The sequence below is a fragment of the Lathyrus oleraceus genome, chromosome 2 (assembly GCF_024323335.1).
Source record: "Lathyrus oleraceus cultivar Zhongwan6 chromosome 2, CAAS_Psat_ZW6_1.0, whole genome shotgun sequence".
NCBI lineage: Eukaryota > Viridiplantae > Streptophyta > Magnoliopsida > Fabales > Fabaceae > Lathyrus > Lathyrus oleraceus.
Window position 1 is genome coordinate 451,752,405 of NC_066580.1, and position 18,740 is coordinate 451,771,144.

General features: G+C 38.8%; 2 non-coding genes across 2 annotated transcripts; both read right to left on the reverse strand.

Annotated features, from left to right (window-relative positions):
• Positions 1–317: 317 nt before the first annotated feature.
• On the reverse strand, positions 318–424 carry LOC127124961 (small nucleolar RNA R71). The gene has a single exon (XR_007804432.1). It is a non-coding gene; the product is annotated as a small nucleolar RNA R71 (small nucleolar RNA).
• A 3,868-nt stretch (positions 425–4,292) lies between these two features.
• On the reverse strand, positions 4,293–4,399 carry LOC127124015 (small nucleolar RNA R71). The gene has a single exon (XR_007803660.1). It is a non-coding gene; the product is annotated as a small nucleolar RNA R71 (small nucleolar RNA).
• Positions 4,400–18,740: the final 14,341 nt, after the last annotated feature.

The window sequence follows — 18,740 nt, forward strand, 5'->3', positions numbered from 1 at the left end:
CGAGTATTGCTCCACCCGCAATCGAAGCAAACAACTTCGAACTTAAACCTTCGCTGCTACAGGCAGTGCAACAGAATCAATTCTCTGGAAATCCTACCGAGGATCCAAACCTTCATTTATCCGTATTTGTCCAATACGCTGATACTGTTAAAGCTAATGGTGTCACTTCAGAGGCAATTCGACTTCGTCTTTTTCCTTTCTCGTTAAGAGATAAAGCTAGAAGATGGCTTCAGTCTCTTCCTTCCAACTCAGTCACAACATGGAATGAGTTGAAGAAAGTCTTCCTTGCCCGATATTTTCCTCCAAGCAAAACAGCTATGTTGAGAGCCCAGATAAATGGATTTAAACAGAAAGATAACGAGTCTCTTTTAGAAGCATGGGAAAGATACAAAGACATGATGAGACTTTGTCCACACCATGGTTTAGAGGACTGGTTAGTGATTCATACCTTCTATAATGGTCTCTTGTACAACACAAGGTTAACAATAGACGCGGCAGCAGGTGGTGCACTTATGGATAAACCTTATGCCGATGCTTATCAACTTATCGAAAGCATGGCCCAAAACCATTATCAGTGGGGAAGCGACCGAGCAATGGTAGAGAAACCTCAAACGAAAAGTGGCATGTACGAGATAAGTAGCCTTGATCATGTTAATGCAAAAGTGGAAGCCCTTGCCCAGAAAATTGAAAGTTTGAATGTATCACCTCCAACCACCGTGGTTGCCGCAACTCAGAATTGCGAAGTCTGTGGAATCCAAGGTCACACCCCTGCAGATTGTCAACTCCTAACAGGAATCCAAGCAGAGCAAGTGAATTATGCTCAAGGAAATCCCTACTCGCACACCTATAACTCAAACTGGAAGAATCATCCTAATTTTTCATATAAGAGTAACAATGCTTTATACGCACCAGGACAAGCTCCAAATCAAGCCCCAGCTATACCTCCTGGATATCAAAAGCCGACCCCATCTACACCTAACAATAATGTTCCTAGGAAATCCAACTTGGAAATAATGATGGAGAACTTCATAGCTTCTCAACAGCAAACCAATAAAGATTTCTTAAACCAGAATATACACACTAGCGAACAAATCAAACAACTAGCAAGTAAAGTAGATGCCTTGGCTACCCATAACAAAATGCTGGAAACACAAATATCACAAGTAGCTCAACAACAAGCGCCTACTGCTGCCCCAACTGGTACATTTCCTGGACAGCCCCAACCTAACCCGAAAAGCCACGCTCATGCAATCATACTAAGAAGTGGAACGGAAGTGGAAGGACCAGTAGATCCAAGAACTGAAAACCAAAACTCTAAAAAGTCAACTGAGGAAGAAAGTACACCTAAGGAAAAGGAAGAGAGTAATAAGGAAACCGTAGAAAAGAAAGAACCTTATGTACCTCCACCACCTTATAAACCACCTATCCCTTACCCTCAAAGGCTTATTAAAACCAAAGATGCGGGCCAATTTAAAAAATTTGTTGACCTACTAAAACAATTAAACGTCACAATTCCGTTTACATAAGCTATTACGCAGATGCCCTCATATGCTAAGTTCTTAAAAGAAATTCTTTCTAATAAAAGGAAACTTGAAGATAGCGAAACTGTTACACTCACTGCTGAATGTAGCGCTATAATCCAGAATATGCCTCCTAAACTTAAAGATCCAGGTAGTTTCTCTATACCCTGTCACATAGGAAAATTTGTCATAGATAAAGCCTTATGCGATTTAGGAGCCGGTATTAGTGTTATGCCTTTATCCATATGCAAGAAACTTGAAATGGGAGAATTAAGACCAACTAAAATGTCTATGCAACTAGCAGATCGTTCTGTTAGATATCCTGTAGGAATTCTTGAAAACGTTCCCGTGCGCATAGGTCAATTCTACATCCCAACTGATAACATGAAATTATATCACATTTTAGGACTTAATTCAATTAAATTATATTATTATTTACTTTAATTTATTTCATTTTATCAGATATTACGCGGTATTTCCTTTCTATTTATCTCAGGTATCTATTTGAAGCAAAAGTAAAAAAAGGAAGAAAAGGAGGTGCAAAAAGAAGTTTTTGGATACAAATAGCAAAAGCCAAGCCCAGCCCAAAGAAGGCACAGGCGTTGTGCCTGTGACGAACGTCACAGAGGTCGTGACGAGCGTCACGCTATATGCACTTGTGTGACGAGCGTCACACATGGTGTGACGGACGTCACACCATTCCCCTATATTTGAGGCACAAGGAACGCTTCAGAGACGTTGAGAGAGAGTTGAGCCCTATTTCCACGCCCAACTATTCTGCACGTCGAATTGAAGACTTTTGACGCGGAAGGCAGTTGCAGGAGGTAGCATATAAATAGTAGCTTTTTGGAAAGCTGAGGGGTCGACGCTTTTTCCAGAATTTTGCCGTTTTCGCATTTTTCTTCTTCCAGCAGCTTAGGCATATTTTTACAGTATTACTTTTACAAATTTCTATATTGTTTTCTTTTGCAATTCTATTTTCTTTTCTAGCTCTTAATTAATTTTTCGCACAATAGTTTCTACACCGGAAACTATTGTGTACCTTTTACCGGATCTAACCTTACGTTAGAATCTAGTCTTTTTATTCCTTCGTTTTATTTTTCTGCCTGATTGAAGAACTCAAGAACAAATCCAACCGGTCTGTGGTGGAGTGTTCAAGACTGCTATTTAATTATTCAGGTTCTTTATTTATTTGTTGAATTTATATATGCTTGTTTTTATTATTAATTTTTGCTGCTTGCCTGTGATGAATCTGTTTATGCATGTTATTTATTTAAGCCTGTTTAGCATGTCTGGCTAATTTATTTAGGTATCGGTATGTAAAGTAAGCGGAATGAAGGAATCAAAACTAAGTTGGTTTATCTAAAGTTTAAAATTAAAATCACTCTTTTTACGGTCTCAATTTACAGGTTTAATAACAAGGTTTTTGTACGAAAGTAAAAAAAAACATAAAGAAGTTAAAATCAATAGAGCGAGAGTTTGAGGTTTTGACTGGACAGTGTAAATTGGACATTAATTCTAGATCAGGGCGAGAGCAATTTTTAGAGTTAATTAAATGCTAACCTTTTTCAAAAAGTATTTTTAAAGATTGAATGTGAGGGCGAGAGTTAAGCATTTGAATTTAATTATATAACCTAAGTCAACAGAGCGAGAGTTTGAGATAAGGGTGTTTAAACGATTAGTGTTTTCTTAAAAAGAGTTTCTACGGATTCTATTGTTTTCAAAAAGTGGTTTTTGACTTAACTATAAGTGACAGCTACGTTAATATAAAATCATAGTTTATTCAACAGAGCGAGAGTTTGAGATAAAACTTTTAACCAATAGCGTCAACTGAAAAGATTTACTTTAAAACCAAGAAACCAACAAAGAATTGATTCCCTAATTACGACGAACTACATACCGATATCCGCTTAATTGATATTTAACCTAGATCTCATTTTAGTTTTAACTTTTCCCCAAACAATCAAAGTATCATCCGCCTTAGCTTTACGAAGTAACCTTAGAAAACGGTATATCGATTCATAAGTCCCTGTGGGATCGATATCTTTTAAAACTACGCGATAGAACTGTGCACTTGCAGTTTGTACCCCAATTCGACTCATAAAGTCGAGCGATCAAGTTTTTGGCGCCGTTGCCGGGGACTTTTTTTTTTAGTCGATATCGTAACTCTCCTGTTACGCTGTAGAGACTAAGGCTTTTTTTTTTCTTCTTTTCTTTCTTTCGTTGATTTGTATGCCACGCACTCGCTCACAAGGCGAACCGCTCTACTTACGAATCAACGATATCGAACTATATCTCCGAGTCTTACGACGAATTCGGGATTATCGTGCTGCAAACAATCTCCCTCCTGTAGAACTTCCTGATTTCAAAAATATTTTCCCTTCGATACCCGAGATGGCAGAACCAGCTCGTGCTCTTAGAGATTATGCCGCTCCATCGCAAGATGAACCGCATTCAAGTATTGCTCCACCCGCAATCGAAGCAAACAACTTTGAACTCAAACCTTCACTGTTGCAGGCAGTGCAACAGAACCAATTCTCTGGGAATCCTACCGAGGATCCTAACCTTCATTTATCCGTATTTGTCCAATACGCTGATACTGTTAAAGCTAATGGTGTCACTTCAGAGGCAATTCGACTTCGTCTTTTTCCTTTCTCACTAAGAGATAGCGCTAGAAGATGGCTTCAATCTCTTCCTTCCAACTCAGTCACCACATGGAACGAGTTGAAGAAAGTTTTTCTTGCTCGATATTTTCCGCCAAGCAAAACAGCTATGTTAAGAGCCCAAATAAATGGATTTAAACAGAAAGATAACGAGTCTCTTTTCGAAGCATGGGAAAGATACAAAGACATGATGAGACTTTGTCCACACCATGGTTTAGAAGACTGGTTAGTAATTCATACATTCTATAATGGTCTCCTGTACAACACGAGGTTAACAATAGATGCCGCCGCAGGTGGTGCGCTAATGAACAAACCTTATGCAGACGCTTACCAACTTATCGAAAGCATGGCTCAAAACCACTATCAGTGGGGAACCGAACGAACAATGGTGGAAAAACCTCAAACGAAAACTGGCATGTACGAGATAAGTAACCTTGATCATGTTAATGCAAAAGTGGATGCTCTGGTCCAGAAAATTGAAAGTTTAAATGTATTACCTCCAGCCACAGTAGTTGCCATAACCCAGAATTGCGAAGTCTGTGGAATCCAAGGTCACACTCCTGCAGATTGTCAACTCCTAACAGGAATCCAAGCAGAGCAAGTAAACTATGCTCAAGGAAGCCCCTATTCGCATACCTATAACTCAAATTGGAAGAATCATCCAAATTTTTCATATAAGAGTAATAATGCTCTATACGCACCTGGACAATCTCCAAATCAAGCCCCAGCTATACCTCTGGGATATCAGAAGCCGACCCCATCTACATCTAACAATAACACCCCTAGGAAATCCAACTTGGAAATCATGATGGAAAACTTTATAGCTTCTCAACAGCAAACCAATAAAGATTTCTTAAACCAGAATATACACACTGGCGAACAAATTAAACAACTAGCAAGTAAAGTAGATGCCCTGGCTACTCATAACAAAATGCTGGAAACGCAAATATCACAAGTAGCTCAACAACAAGCGCCTACTGCTGCCCCAACTGGTACATTTCCTGGCCAACCCCAACCTAACCCAAGAAGCCACGCTCATGCAATTATACTGAGAAGTGGAACGGAAGTGGAAGGACCGTCTGACCCAAGGATAGAAAACCAAAACTCTGAAAAGTCAACTGAGGAGAGTGAACCTAAGGAAAAGGCAGAGAGTAATAAGGAAACCGTAGAAAAGAAGGAACCTTATGTACCTCCACCACCTTATAAACCACCTATCCCTTACCCTCAAAGGCTTGTTAAAACCAAAGATGCGGGCCAATTTAAAAAATTTGTCGACCTACTAAAACAATTAAACGTCACAATTCCGTTTACAGAAGCTATTACGCAAATGCCCTCATATGCCAAGTTTTTAAAAGAAATTCTTTCTAATAAAAGGAAACTTGAAGATAGCGAAACCGTTACACTTACTGCTGAATGTAGTGCTATAATACAGAATATGCCTCCTAAACTTAAAGACCCAGGTAGTTTCTCTATACCCTGTCACATAGGAAAATTTGTCATTGACAAAGCCTTATGCGATTTAGGAGCCGGTATTAGTGTTATGCCTTTATCCATATGCAAGAGACTTGAAATGGGAGAATTAAGACCAACTAAAATGTCTGTGCAACTAGCAGATCGTTCCGTAAAATATCCTGTAGGAATTCTTGAAAACGTTCCAGTGCGCATAGGTCAATTCTACATTCCAACTGATTTTATAATTATGGATATTAGAGAAGATGAAGTTACACCCATTATACTGGGAAGACCGTTCTTAGCAACCGCCGGTGCAATCATAGACGTAAAACGAGGACGACTCACTTTCGAAGTAGGAGAAGAGAAAATTGAGTTCATTCTTTCCCAATTTTTGAAAGCACCTGCAATAGAAGATACATGTTACTTCATGGATATCATCGATGAATGCATAAAAGAAACGGAGTTAGAAAAAGACAAATCATCTGACTACCTTGTAGAAGACAAACTTAACCAATGTTTAGCAATAACACCGGACCCTACGCAATGCCTTAAGAAACCAACCTTAGACCTGAAAACACTTCCCAAGAATCTGAGATATGAATTCCTAGACTTAGAGCTTGAACGACCAGTGATAGTTAATGCTGACCTAGGAAGACTCGAAACAGAAAAACTCCTGCATATCTTAAGAAAATATCCAACCGCACTAGGTTACAACATCACCGATCTTAAAGGAATAAGTCCTTCTATTTGTATGCACCGCATCATGTTAGAAGAAGACTGTAAAACTTCTAGGGAACACCAGAGAAGATTAAACCCGATCCTGAGTGAGGTAGTGAAGAAGGAAATAACCAAGTTATTAGAGGCAGGTATCATATATCCTATATCTGATAGCAAATGGGTTAGTCCTGTACACGTAGTACCAAAGAAAGGAGGTATAACAGTCATTGAAAATGAAAAAGGAGAAACTATAACCAAACGAATCGAATCGGGATGGAGAATGTGCATTGACTATAGGAAACTAAACAAAGCAACCCGAAAAGATCATTTCCCTTTACCATTCATTGACCAGATGTTAGAACGATTAGCAAAACATTCACATTTCTGCTATCTAGACGGTTACTCAGGTTTCTTTCAAATACCAATTCACCCTGATGACCAAGAAAAGACAACGTTCACATGCCCTTTTGGTACCTTCGCTTATAGACGAATGCTGTTTGGCTTGTGTAATGCTCCTGCAACTTTCCAAAGATGCATGATGGCGATATTCGCCGATTTTCTAGAAAACATCATGGAAGTATTTATGGATGACTTTTCCGTATGCGGACAAAGCTTTGAAGAATGTCTTGAAAACCTAGAGAAAGTTCTAGAGCGATGCGTAAAAGTAAACCTAGTACTTAATTGGGAAAAATGTCACTTTATGGTACAAGAAGGAATTGTTTTAGGACACATCATCTCAAATAGAGGAATCGAAGTAGACAAAGCCAAAATAGAGGTAATCGAAAACCTTCAACCTCCGAAGACTGTGAGAGAAGTACGAAGCTTCTTAGGACATGCCGGTTTTTACCGACGATTCATTAAAGACTTCTCTAAAATAACTAAACCGTTGACCGGATTATTGATGAAAGATGCTGAATTCATATTCGACAATAAATGTTTAGAAGCATTTCAAACGCTTAAACAAGCACTGATCTCCGCACCCATAATGCAGACACCAGATTGGAACGAACCATTCGAAATAATGTGTGATGCCAGCGATTACGCTGTAGGTGCTGTTTTAGGACAACGAAAAGATAAAAAGCTTCATGTTATATATTACGCAAGTAGAACTCTAGATGAAGCACAAATGAATTACGCCACAACCGAGAAAGAACTTCTAGCAGTAGTGTTTGCGCTAGATAAATTTCGTTCTTACTTGGTCGGAGCCAAAATAATCATCTACACTGACCACGCTGCTATCAAATACCTCTTAACTAAAAAGGATGCAAAACCTAAACTCCTAAGATGGATCCTGTTACTACAAGAGTTCAATTTGGAAATCAAAGACAAGAAAGGAACTGAAAACGTAGTAGCAGATCACCTCTCTAGACTTGAGAACCTTGAACCGGAAAGAACAGCAATTAACGATGATTTCTCGTACGATAAGCTTATAGCTACTTTAGAAGAAAATAACGCTGATAGACAGGTAGAAACTACTTTAGCAATATCTGTTACACCGTGGTACGCTGACCTCGTCAATTATTTAGCTGCCGGAATAGTTCCATCTACCTTATCCTACCAACAGAAGAAACGATTCTTCTACGATATAAAACATTATTACTGGGATGACCCCTTACTTTTTAAAAGAGGTCCCGATGGTATTTTCCGTCGGTGTATACCCGAAGAAGAGGCAGAAAGTATAATCCAACACTGTCACTCCGCTCCTTATGGTGGACACGCAAGTACATCCAAGACCTGCTCTAAAATCCTACAAGCCGGTTTTTATTGGCCAAGCATATGGAAGGATGTACATGCAACTATTAAGAAATGTGACAGATGTCAACGCACAGGAAACATATCTAGACGTGACGAGATGCCACAAAAGGGCGTTTTGGAAGTCGAGATTTTCGACGTGTGGGGAATAGACTTCATGGGACCTTTTCCATCCTCTTTCGGCAACAAATACATACTCGTGGCAGTCGACTACGTATCAAAATGGATTGAAGTTATAGCTTCTCCAACAAACGACACACGAGTAGTAACTAGACTCTTTAAGAATATAATATTTCCAAGGTTTGGTGTCCCAAGAATAGTTGTCAGTGATGGTGGCTCGCATTTCATATCCAAAGTACTCGAAAAACTACTGCTTAAGTATGGCGTAAGACATAGAGTAACGACACCTTACCACCCTCAAACCAGTGGGCAAGTGGAAGTATCTAACAGAGAAATCAAACAGATACTAGAAAAAACAGTCGCCACTTCAAGGAAAGACTGGTCATTAAAATTACCAGAAGCTTTATGGGCATACCGAACTGCTTACAAAACACCCATAGGGACAACCCCATTTAAGCTAATTTATGGAAAATCCTGTCACCTCCCGGTAGAATTAGAACATAAAGCCTATTGGGCTATTAAAAATCTAAATTTAAACTATAAAGCCGCCGGTGAAAAGAGAATCCTTGATATAAGCGAATTAGAGGAACTCAGAAGAGACGCTTACGAAAATGCCAGAATCTACAAAGAAAGAACAAAACAATGGCATGACAAGCGCATATCAAGGAAAATCTTCAAACAAGGCGATACAGTCCTTTTATTTAACTCCAGACTAAAGTTATTTCCGGGAAAACTACGATCTAGATGGTCAGGTCCTTTTCAAATCACTAATGTTTTTCCCAGTGGAGCAGTAGAAATTAAAGGCAAATCTATGGAACCATTTACCGTAAACGGGCAACGTCTAAAACATTACCACTATGCAGAAAAACAATGAAGATTCGCAAGTCTTGCACTTAGACGAAATGCCTCCAGAAATCATAGATTATAATTGATTGTTTTTATGTCGAGCTTGCGACATTAAACAAAGCGCTTAGTGGGAGACAACCCACAATTATTTTATTATTTCCCTATTCTATTATTATTATTTTTTTTCTATTTTTTTCCTTAATTATTCTTTTAATTTCTGTTTAGTATTCATTCTTAATTTAATTTATTAAAAACTTTTCTCTTCTTTCGGCATTTGGCCAAATCCTGACTAAAACTCTTGTTTTTCTTTTCTCTAGCTAACACTAACCTGATGGGACATATTGATCGTATGGGTATCAAATTCAGAGGAACAGCTCAGAAACAAAAGTTTGAGGAACTAGCCACGAGAGAGATGCTACCTAGCCTGTATGCTGATGACTGGGCAATGACTGCCCTTGGACTAAGACAAAGTGTCCTGTATTTGCTGAATCAGATAGGGTGGGAAACCGCTCCTATCCGTAGACAGTTTGTCACTTACCGGAGACTGACTCTAGAATTCCTTAGTTCTCTGATCTATCTACCCAGCCATGGAAAAGGAATAAGCAGAGGTTTTATACAGTTCAGAATGTTTAACATGGAGTACCAATTTAATATCCAAGATTTTACCAACCTTTTAGGCTTCCCTACATCCTTTGACACATTCACAGTGAGCCAAGAGGAACTTTTCGAATATAGAGAACTTGAACACTTTTGGGGTAACTTGACTTGAAATGACGATCCCGAGGAACATGAGTTTCTCTCTGGAAACATACATAACCCGACCTTCCGTTATTTCCATAAGATCCTGACCCACACCTTATTTGGGAAGAAGCCAAATAGTACCACAGTTTCACGTGATGAACTCTTCATCATATTTTGTGCTTCCCAGAACCGTCCAGTAAACGGTGCCACTTTTATGTTAGCAAATTTGGACCACCTTATCCAAGATGAGCGAGCACCAATCCGAATAGGCGGTTTGATAACTATGATAGGTAATGCTATTGGATTACGTCAGCCTATACTTGACTTAAGCCCTTTTTGTGGCATTACTACCATGAGTATACCCTTCCTCTTCAACACTTTGTTTATAGCAAACCTAGGGTCTGATGAGTTTGAGCTTATTATTGATAACCAAGTTCTTTGCCTATTCACCATGCCCGATCCTAGGACTAGTGTTCACAACCGCAACAACTGGCTCTACAATCTGAACGAAACCCCCTCTCCTGCTAGATCCACTGAATCCATCCAGGATTATGAGATTTGTGATGACTATGAGACTTATGATGACCAGATTCCTTATGCTGAATCAGATCCTCAGACACCATCTGGATATTATGATATTGATCCTCCTCCTCAACCTGCTCAGACCGAAGAATCGACAATACCCGACCTTAGACATCATATGCCCGGAACTGATTATAACACTGCCATGGAAGCTTTGATGTCAGAACAAGATGCCCTCAGAGAAGAGTTCAGTAGCTTGAGGCACGAATTTCTGGGATACATGAACAGTATGACAAACCAGTTTCACGAGTTGCTATACCGTGTTAACTCCTTTGCTCCTCCGGCCAGAGATCGTGCAGATGGATAGAATTTATTTATTTTTCTTAGTTATTTAGTCTTAAGTTAGATTAATTATTTAATGTTATTTCAAATTATATTCGTATTTGTTTCTTTTTCGCACTTTTTGTTTTTCTCCATTGTTACATTATGATTATTTTATTGAAGCTATTTATTCATTTTATTATGTAATATCTATTATGCTCTCTACTGTTGCTGCCTACATGACTTATTAAAGAACAATATATTTATGCATCATTGTGCAAAGTAGAATGACATGCAGAAAATTAAATAGCAAAATAAAATAATCAAAAGCAAAACAAAACAAAAAAATAATAAAAATAAATTACCAAGTTATTCTGAAGAACGCTAGCTGAAGCCATGCCAAAAAGACTGTGTGACGAGCGTCACACAACCTATGACGGACGGCATGCTAAGTACCTGTTACGACCGTCACGCCCCTGTGACGAGCGTAACACCTTTCTGACTAGGTGAACGTTACAGTGCCGTTGGAGACGAACGTTACACCCTTTACTTTTTACCTTCCCCATTTATTCCCATTAACCCACATTTATTCACTTTTCAACCACCTCCTTTCCAAATTCCAAATTCTTTTCCTATAAATACCCATCAAAACCCCCTCTCCATTCACCACAAAACACTCTCTAATATCAAATACATTTCTTTCTTTCCTTTACCACTCCTTTAAATTCACTCATCAGTATGGCGGGAAATCAGAATTTCGGAAATATCATCTTCCGATCCGGAGATGAAAACTATCAAAGGGAGCAATTCGAGCGCTTTCAACAGCGAGGCGTCATCTCTACCAGGTATCCTGATTCAACTTGTTTACAACAATTAGGATTACTTCAAGGTATCGAGTGGATGCTCCGCCTTGCCGATCTAACCTTTCTATGTACGCATAATCAACCCACCTACCCATCCCTAACCTTAGAATTCTTAAGTTCATACGCGTACAACACTCCAGCCGGTGAGGACGAATTCTTAACCGGTACCGCAACCTTCCGTATGTTCAACATTGAGTACTCCTTAACCCAAAACCAATTGAGTACCATGCTACAATTTCCCACAGAAGGTCAAGTCTATCCCAGAATCCCTCCAAACCTAAACTGGAGCACAGTTGCTGCTTTCGAACTCTTTAGGAAAATATCCGGAGTAGATGCCAACAACTGGGAAGAGCTCCTCGTTTCCCATATACATAACCCAACTATACGGTACTTTATCTGTATCCTACAAAACACCGTTTTTGGAAGACCGAACAACAGCAAGGTCAACACAAAGGAACTCTTCTTCCTCGAATGCGTCTTCGAACCGCAGGCTAAGGTAAACGCCGCCTCCTTCCTATTTCATCATATCCGCACCTTATGTGCTAGAGGCCGTCAACCTTTTGTAATTGGTGGATTAATCACCACCATAGCACTTGGCTTAAACCTAGGGGACCAACTCCAAACTTTAGAATCTTTACCTCCCCTATTTATGGATATAGGCTACTGTCGGTCCAGCCGCCTAATAAAGAACCGACTAGGCGGAAAATATTACCTTATGGTGAATAACCAGGCCGTCCCAAGCGTTGTTCTCCCCAACATTTCCCTAACCGATGTCACCAATCCCAACCGCCACCTCTATGATCTGAATGCTCCCGAAGCTACCGAGCCTTCGCATACAAACCCGCCTGCAGACGAGTTTGAAGAAATGGAGCAAGGTGATAACGCTCCTGAACAACAATCAGTCCCGCTCAACCCTTCCGATACTGCAGCTGGCCCATCCTCCCGACGTCGTCGACGAAGAAGGCCTGCAACCAACGACGACATCATGGATGCCATTGATGGTATGCAAGCACAGAATCTCGAAATGATGCAAATGATGCGCCAAATGCAACAACAGCAGGCAGAGAGGAATACCATAACCGATCAGCGGTTCACTGAGTTGTTTAGCAGGTTCGACAACTTAGACTTACGTCAGCGATCACCAGGCCCAAGAACAAGAGGCGGACGGCAACCTTAACTTTTCTTTTCCCTTCCTTTTTGTATTTCATTTCGTTTCCTTAAAACATTGGGGACAATGTTTAATTTAAGTATGGGGGGGAAAACCATGTTCTTTCTATCCTCCATTTTCCTTTTCAAGTATGTATTTTTCTCTTCATTTTTATTTCCCTTATAAAAAAAATATATATATATATATATATATATATATATATTATTATAATATAGATTTATTTTAAATTAAGTCCCTAGCGTGAAAGCTTTCTATTATCTATTCCCCTCAAATTTTCATGAGCCATAACAGAAATTCAACACACCCGATAAGTATAAAGGTTGCTTATTTTATAAAACTTGAGTGAAATCAAAAACAAAAAAATTATTACCATAACAACGCTCTGAGAACCTCAACACATTAGATCAGGATAAGCACCTATTATACCAAGTCCATGGACTTTTAACCTTATAGTAACCCCGAGTAGTTTATACGAGAAGTCAGCACCATCTTAATAGCAAACTACGTGGAGAGCCGATGAATATAAGTGAATGATTCCCAAAGTGACATAAAGAGTATATATATATATCAGGAAATGCACTAATTAAGTTAGGTGATCCTTACCAGATCATTTAATCTAAAGGTTGCAGATCATATAAAAGCATAATACGAGAGATCCATTATGAGTTGGTTCAATAGGTATCTGGTACTGAACTTGGTAGGGCGGACTACGGTCCGATCCCCCGCAATTTGCAATGGACTGAATAACGAAGTTATCCGACTTATGTACCAGAACTTCTAGCTAAAAAGGGATCAGAATCACTAACCGGTTACTCCACTATGTGCGCGAAGAGATAAAGGGCTTAATGTGATTTCGCTAGAATGAAAACGGGTGAAATAAGAGTAAAGGAACTAAGACAGCTATAATGGCATTACTTGAACTGGTTTGCATGAGGTGAGGTTATCTGAGGTTGTGACGTGGTTGTCAATGTCAAGATTAAACTCAAGTCACTTCTAAACAAAGTTTACATGCAACCTAATACGAATTGATGCGTGTTTTGAAATTTCATCTGGCTAAAATTTTTAAGTTCTATACCGTATTTTGCTTGAGGACAAGCAAAGATTTAAGTATGGGGGAGTTTGATAACATGAAATTATATCACATTTTAGGACTTAATTCAATTAAATTATATTATTATTTACTTTAATTTATTTTATTTTATCAGATATTACGCGGTATTTCCTTTCTATTTATCTCAGGTATCTATTTGAAGCAAAAGTAAAAAAAGGAAGAAAAGGAGGTGCAAAAAGAAGTTTTTGGATACAAATAGCAAAAGCCAAGCCCAGCCCAAAGAAGGCACATGCGTTGTGCCTGTGACGAACGTCACAGAGGTCGTGACGAGCGTCACGCTATATGCACTTGTGTGACGAGCGTCACACATGGTGTGACGGACGTCACACCATTCCCCTATATTTGAGGCACAAGGAACGCTTCAGAGACGTTGAGAGAGAGTTGAGCCCTATTTCCACGCCCAACTATTCTGCACGTCGAATTGAAGACTTTTGACGCGGAAGGCAGTTGCAGGAGGTAGCATATAAATAGTAGCTTTTTGGAAAGCTGAGGGGTCGACGCTTTTTCCAGATTTTTGCCGTTTTCGCATTTTTCTTCTTCCAGCAGCTTAGGCATATTTTTACAGTATTACTTTTACAAATTTCTATATTGTTTTCTTTTGCAATTCTAATTTCTTTTCTAGCTCTTAATTAATTTTTCGCACAATAGTTTCTACACCGGAAACTATTGTGTACCTTTTACCGGATCTAACCTTACGTTAGAATCTAGTCTTTTTATTCCTTCGTTTTATTTTTCTGCCTGATTGAAGAACTCAAGAACAAATCCAACCGGTCTGTGGTGGAGTGTTCAAGACTGCTATTTAATTATTCAGGTTCTTTATTTATTTGTTGAATTTATATATGCTTGTTTTTATTATTAATTTTTGCTACTTGCCTGTGATGAATCTGTTTATGCATGTTATTTATTTAAGTCTGTTTAGCATGTCTGGCTAATTTATTTAGGTATCGATATGTAAAGTAAGCGGAATGAAGGAATCAAAACTAAGTTGGTTTATCTAAAGTTTAAAATTAAAATCACTCTTTTTACGGTCTCAATTTACAGGTTTAATAACAAGGTTTTTGTACGAAAGTAAAAAAAAACATAAAGAAGTTAAAATCAATAGAGCGAGAGTTTGAGGTTTTGACTGGACAGTGTAAATTGGACATTAATTCTAGATCAGGGCGAGAGCAATTTTTAGAGTTAATTAAATGCTAACCTTTTTCAAAAAGTATTTTTAAAGATTGAATGTGAGGGCGAGAGTTAAGCATTTGAATTTAATTATATAACCTAAGTCAACAGAGCGAGAGTTTGAGATAAGGGTGTTTAAACGATTAGTGTTTTCTTAAAAAGAGTTTCTACGGATTCTATTGTTTTCAAAAAGTGGTTTTTGACTTAACTATAAGTGACAGCTACGTTAATATAAAATCATAGTTTATTCAACAGAGCGAGAGTTTGAGATAAAACTTTTAACCAATAGCGTCAACTGAAAAGATTTACTTTAAAACCAAGAAACCAACAAAGAATTGATTCCCTAATTACGACGAACTACATACCGATATCCGCTTAATTGATATTTAACCTAGATCTCATTTTAGTTTTAACTTTTCCCCAAAAAATCAAAGTATCATCCGCCTTAGCTTTACGAAGTAACCTTAGAAAACGGTATATCGATTCATAAGTCCCTGTGGGATCGATATCTTTTAAAACTACGCGATAGAACTGTGCACTTGCAGTTTGTACCCCAATTCGACTCATAAAGTCGAGCGATCACCAACCGATTTTATAATTATGGACATTAGAGAAGATGAAGTTACACCCATTATATTGGGAAGACCATTCTTAGCAACCGCCGGTGCAATCATAGACGTAAAACGAGGACGACTCACTTTCGAAGTAGGAGAAGAGAAAATTGAGTTCATTCTTTCCCAATTTTTGAAAGCACCTGCAATAGAAGATACATGTTACTTCATGGATATCATCGATGAATGCATAAAAGAAACAGAGTTAGAAAATGACAAATCGTCTGACTATCTTTTAGAAGACAAACTCAACCAATGTTTAGAAATAACACCGGACCCTACGCAATGCCTTAAGAAACCAACCCTAGACCTGAAAAAACTTCCCAAAAATCTGAGATATGAATTCCTAGACTTAGAACTTGAACGACCAGTGATAGTTAATGCAGACCTAGGAAAGCTCGAAACCGAAAAACTCCTACATATCTTAAGAAAATATCCAACCGCACTAGGGTACAACATCACCGATCTTAAAGGAATAAGTCCTTCTATTTGTATGCATCGCATCATGCTAGAAGAAGACTGTAAAACTTCCAGGGAACATCAGAGGAGACTAAACCCGATCCTGAGTGAGGTAGTGAAGAAGGAAGTAACCAAGTTATTAGAGGCAGGTATCATATATCCTATATCTGATAGCAAATGGGTTAGTTCTGTACACGTAGTACCAAAGAAAGGAGGTATAACAGTTATCGAAAATGAAAAAGGAGAAACTATAACCAAACGAATCGAATCGGGATGGAGAATGTGCATTGACTATAGGAAACTAAACAAAGCAACCCGAAAAGATCATTTCCCTTTACCATTCATTGACCAGATGTTAGAACGATTAGCAAAACATTCTCATTTTTGCTATCTAGACGGTTACTCAGGCTTCTTTCAAATACCAATTCATCCTGATGACCAAGAAAAGACAACATTCACGTGTCCTTTTGGTACCTTAGGTTATCGAGGAATGCTGTTTGGCTTGTGCAATGCTCCTGCAACCTTCCAAAGGTGCATGATGGCGATATTCACCGATTTTCTCGAAAATATCATGGAAGTATTTATGGACGACTTTTCCGTATGCGGACAAAGCTTTGAAGAGTGTCTTGAAAACCTAGAAAGAGTTCTAGAATGATCTGTAAAAGTAAACCTAGTACTTAATTGGGAAAAATGTCACTTTATGGTACAAGAAGGAATTGTTTTAGGACACATTATCTCAAATAGAGGAATTGAAGTAGACAAAGCCAAAATAGAGGTAATCGAAAACCTTCAACCTCCGAAAACTGTGAGAGAAGTATGAAGCTTCTTAGGACACGCCGGTTTTTACCGACGATTCATTAAAGACTTCTCTAAAATAACTAAACCTTTGACCGGACTATTGATGAAGGATGCTGAATTCATCTTCGACAATAAATGTTTAAAAGCATTCCAAACGCTTAAACAAGCATTGATCTCCGCACCCATAATGCAGACACCAGATTGGAATGAACCATTCGAAATAATGTGTGATGCCAGTGATTACGCCGTGGGCGCTGTTTTAGGACAACGAAAGGATAAAAAGCTTCACGTCCTATACTACGCAAGTAGAACTCTAGATGAAGCACAAATGAATTATGCCACAACCGAGAAAGAACTCTTAGCAGTAGTGTTTGCACTAAATAAGTTTCGTTCTTACTTGGTCGGAGCTAAAATAATCGTTTACACCGACCACGCTGCTATTAAGTACCTCTTAACAAAAAAGGATGCTAAACCTAGACTCCTAAGGTGGTTCCTGTTGCTACAAGAGTTCGATCTGGAAATCAAAGATAAAAAAGGAACTGAAAACGTAGTAGCAGATCACCTCTCTAGACTTGAAAACCTTGAACCGGAAACAACATCGATCAACGATGATTTCTCGTACGATAAACTTATAGCTACTTTGGAAGAAAATAAAGCTGATAAACAGGTAGAAACCACCTTAGCTATATGTGCTACACCATGGTACGCTGATCTCGTCAATTATTTAGCTGCCGGAATAGTTCCACCTACTTTATCCTACCAGCAAAAGAAACGATTCTTCTATGACATAAAACACTATTACTGGGATGACCCTTTACTTTTCAAAAGAGGCCCTATGGTATTTTCCGTCGGTGTATACCTGAAGAAGAGGTAGAAAATATAATCCAACACTGTCACTCCGCTCCTTATGGTGGACATGCAAGTACATCCAAGACCTGCTCCAAAATCCTACAAGCCGGTCTTTATTGGCCAAACATATGGAAGGATGTGCATGCTGCTGTCAAGAAATGTGATAGATGTCAACGCACAGGGAACATATCTAGACGTGACGAAATGCCACAAAAGGGCATTTTGGAAGTAGAGATTTTCGACGTGTGAAAAATAGATTTCATGGGACCTTTTCCACCTTCCTTCGGTGACAGGTACATACTCGTAGCGGTTGACTACGTATCAAAATGGATTAAAGCTATAGCTTCTCCAACAAACGACACACGAGTAGTAACTAGACTCTTTAAGAATATAATATTTCCAAGATTTGGTGTCCCAAGAATAGTAGTCAGTGATGGTGGATCGCATTTCATATCCAAGGTACTCGAAAAACTACTGTTTAAGTATGGCGTAAGGCATAGAGTAACGACACCTTACCACCCTCAAACCAGTGGGCAAGTGGAAGTGTCTAACAGAGAAATCAAACGAATATTAGAAAAAACAGTCGCCACCTCAAGGAAAGACTGGTCATCAAAATTACCCGAAGCTTTATGGGCATATCGAACCGCTTACAAAACTCCCATAGGGACAACCCCATTTAAGCTTATTTATGGAAAATCCTGCCACCTCCCGGTAGAATTAGAACATAAGGCCTACTGGGCCATTAAAAATCTAAATTTAAACTATAAGGCCGCCGGTGAAAAGCGAATCCTTGATATAAACGAATTAGAGGAACTCAGACGAGACGCTTACGAAAATGCCAGAATCTACAAAGAAAGAACAAAACAATGGCATGACAAGCGCATATCAAGGAAAATCTTCAAACAAGGCGATACAGTCCTGTTATTCAACTCTAGGCTAAAGTTATTCCCGGGAAAACTACGATCTAGATGGTCAGGTCCTTTCCAAGTCACCAATGTTTTTCCCATTGGAGCGGTGGAAATTAAAGGAAAATCTATGGAAACATTTATCGTAAACGGGC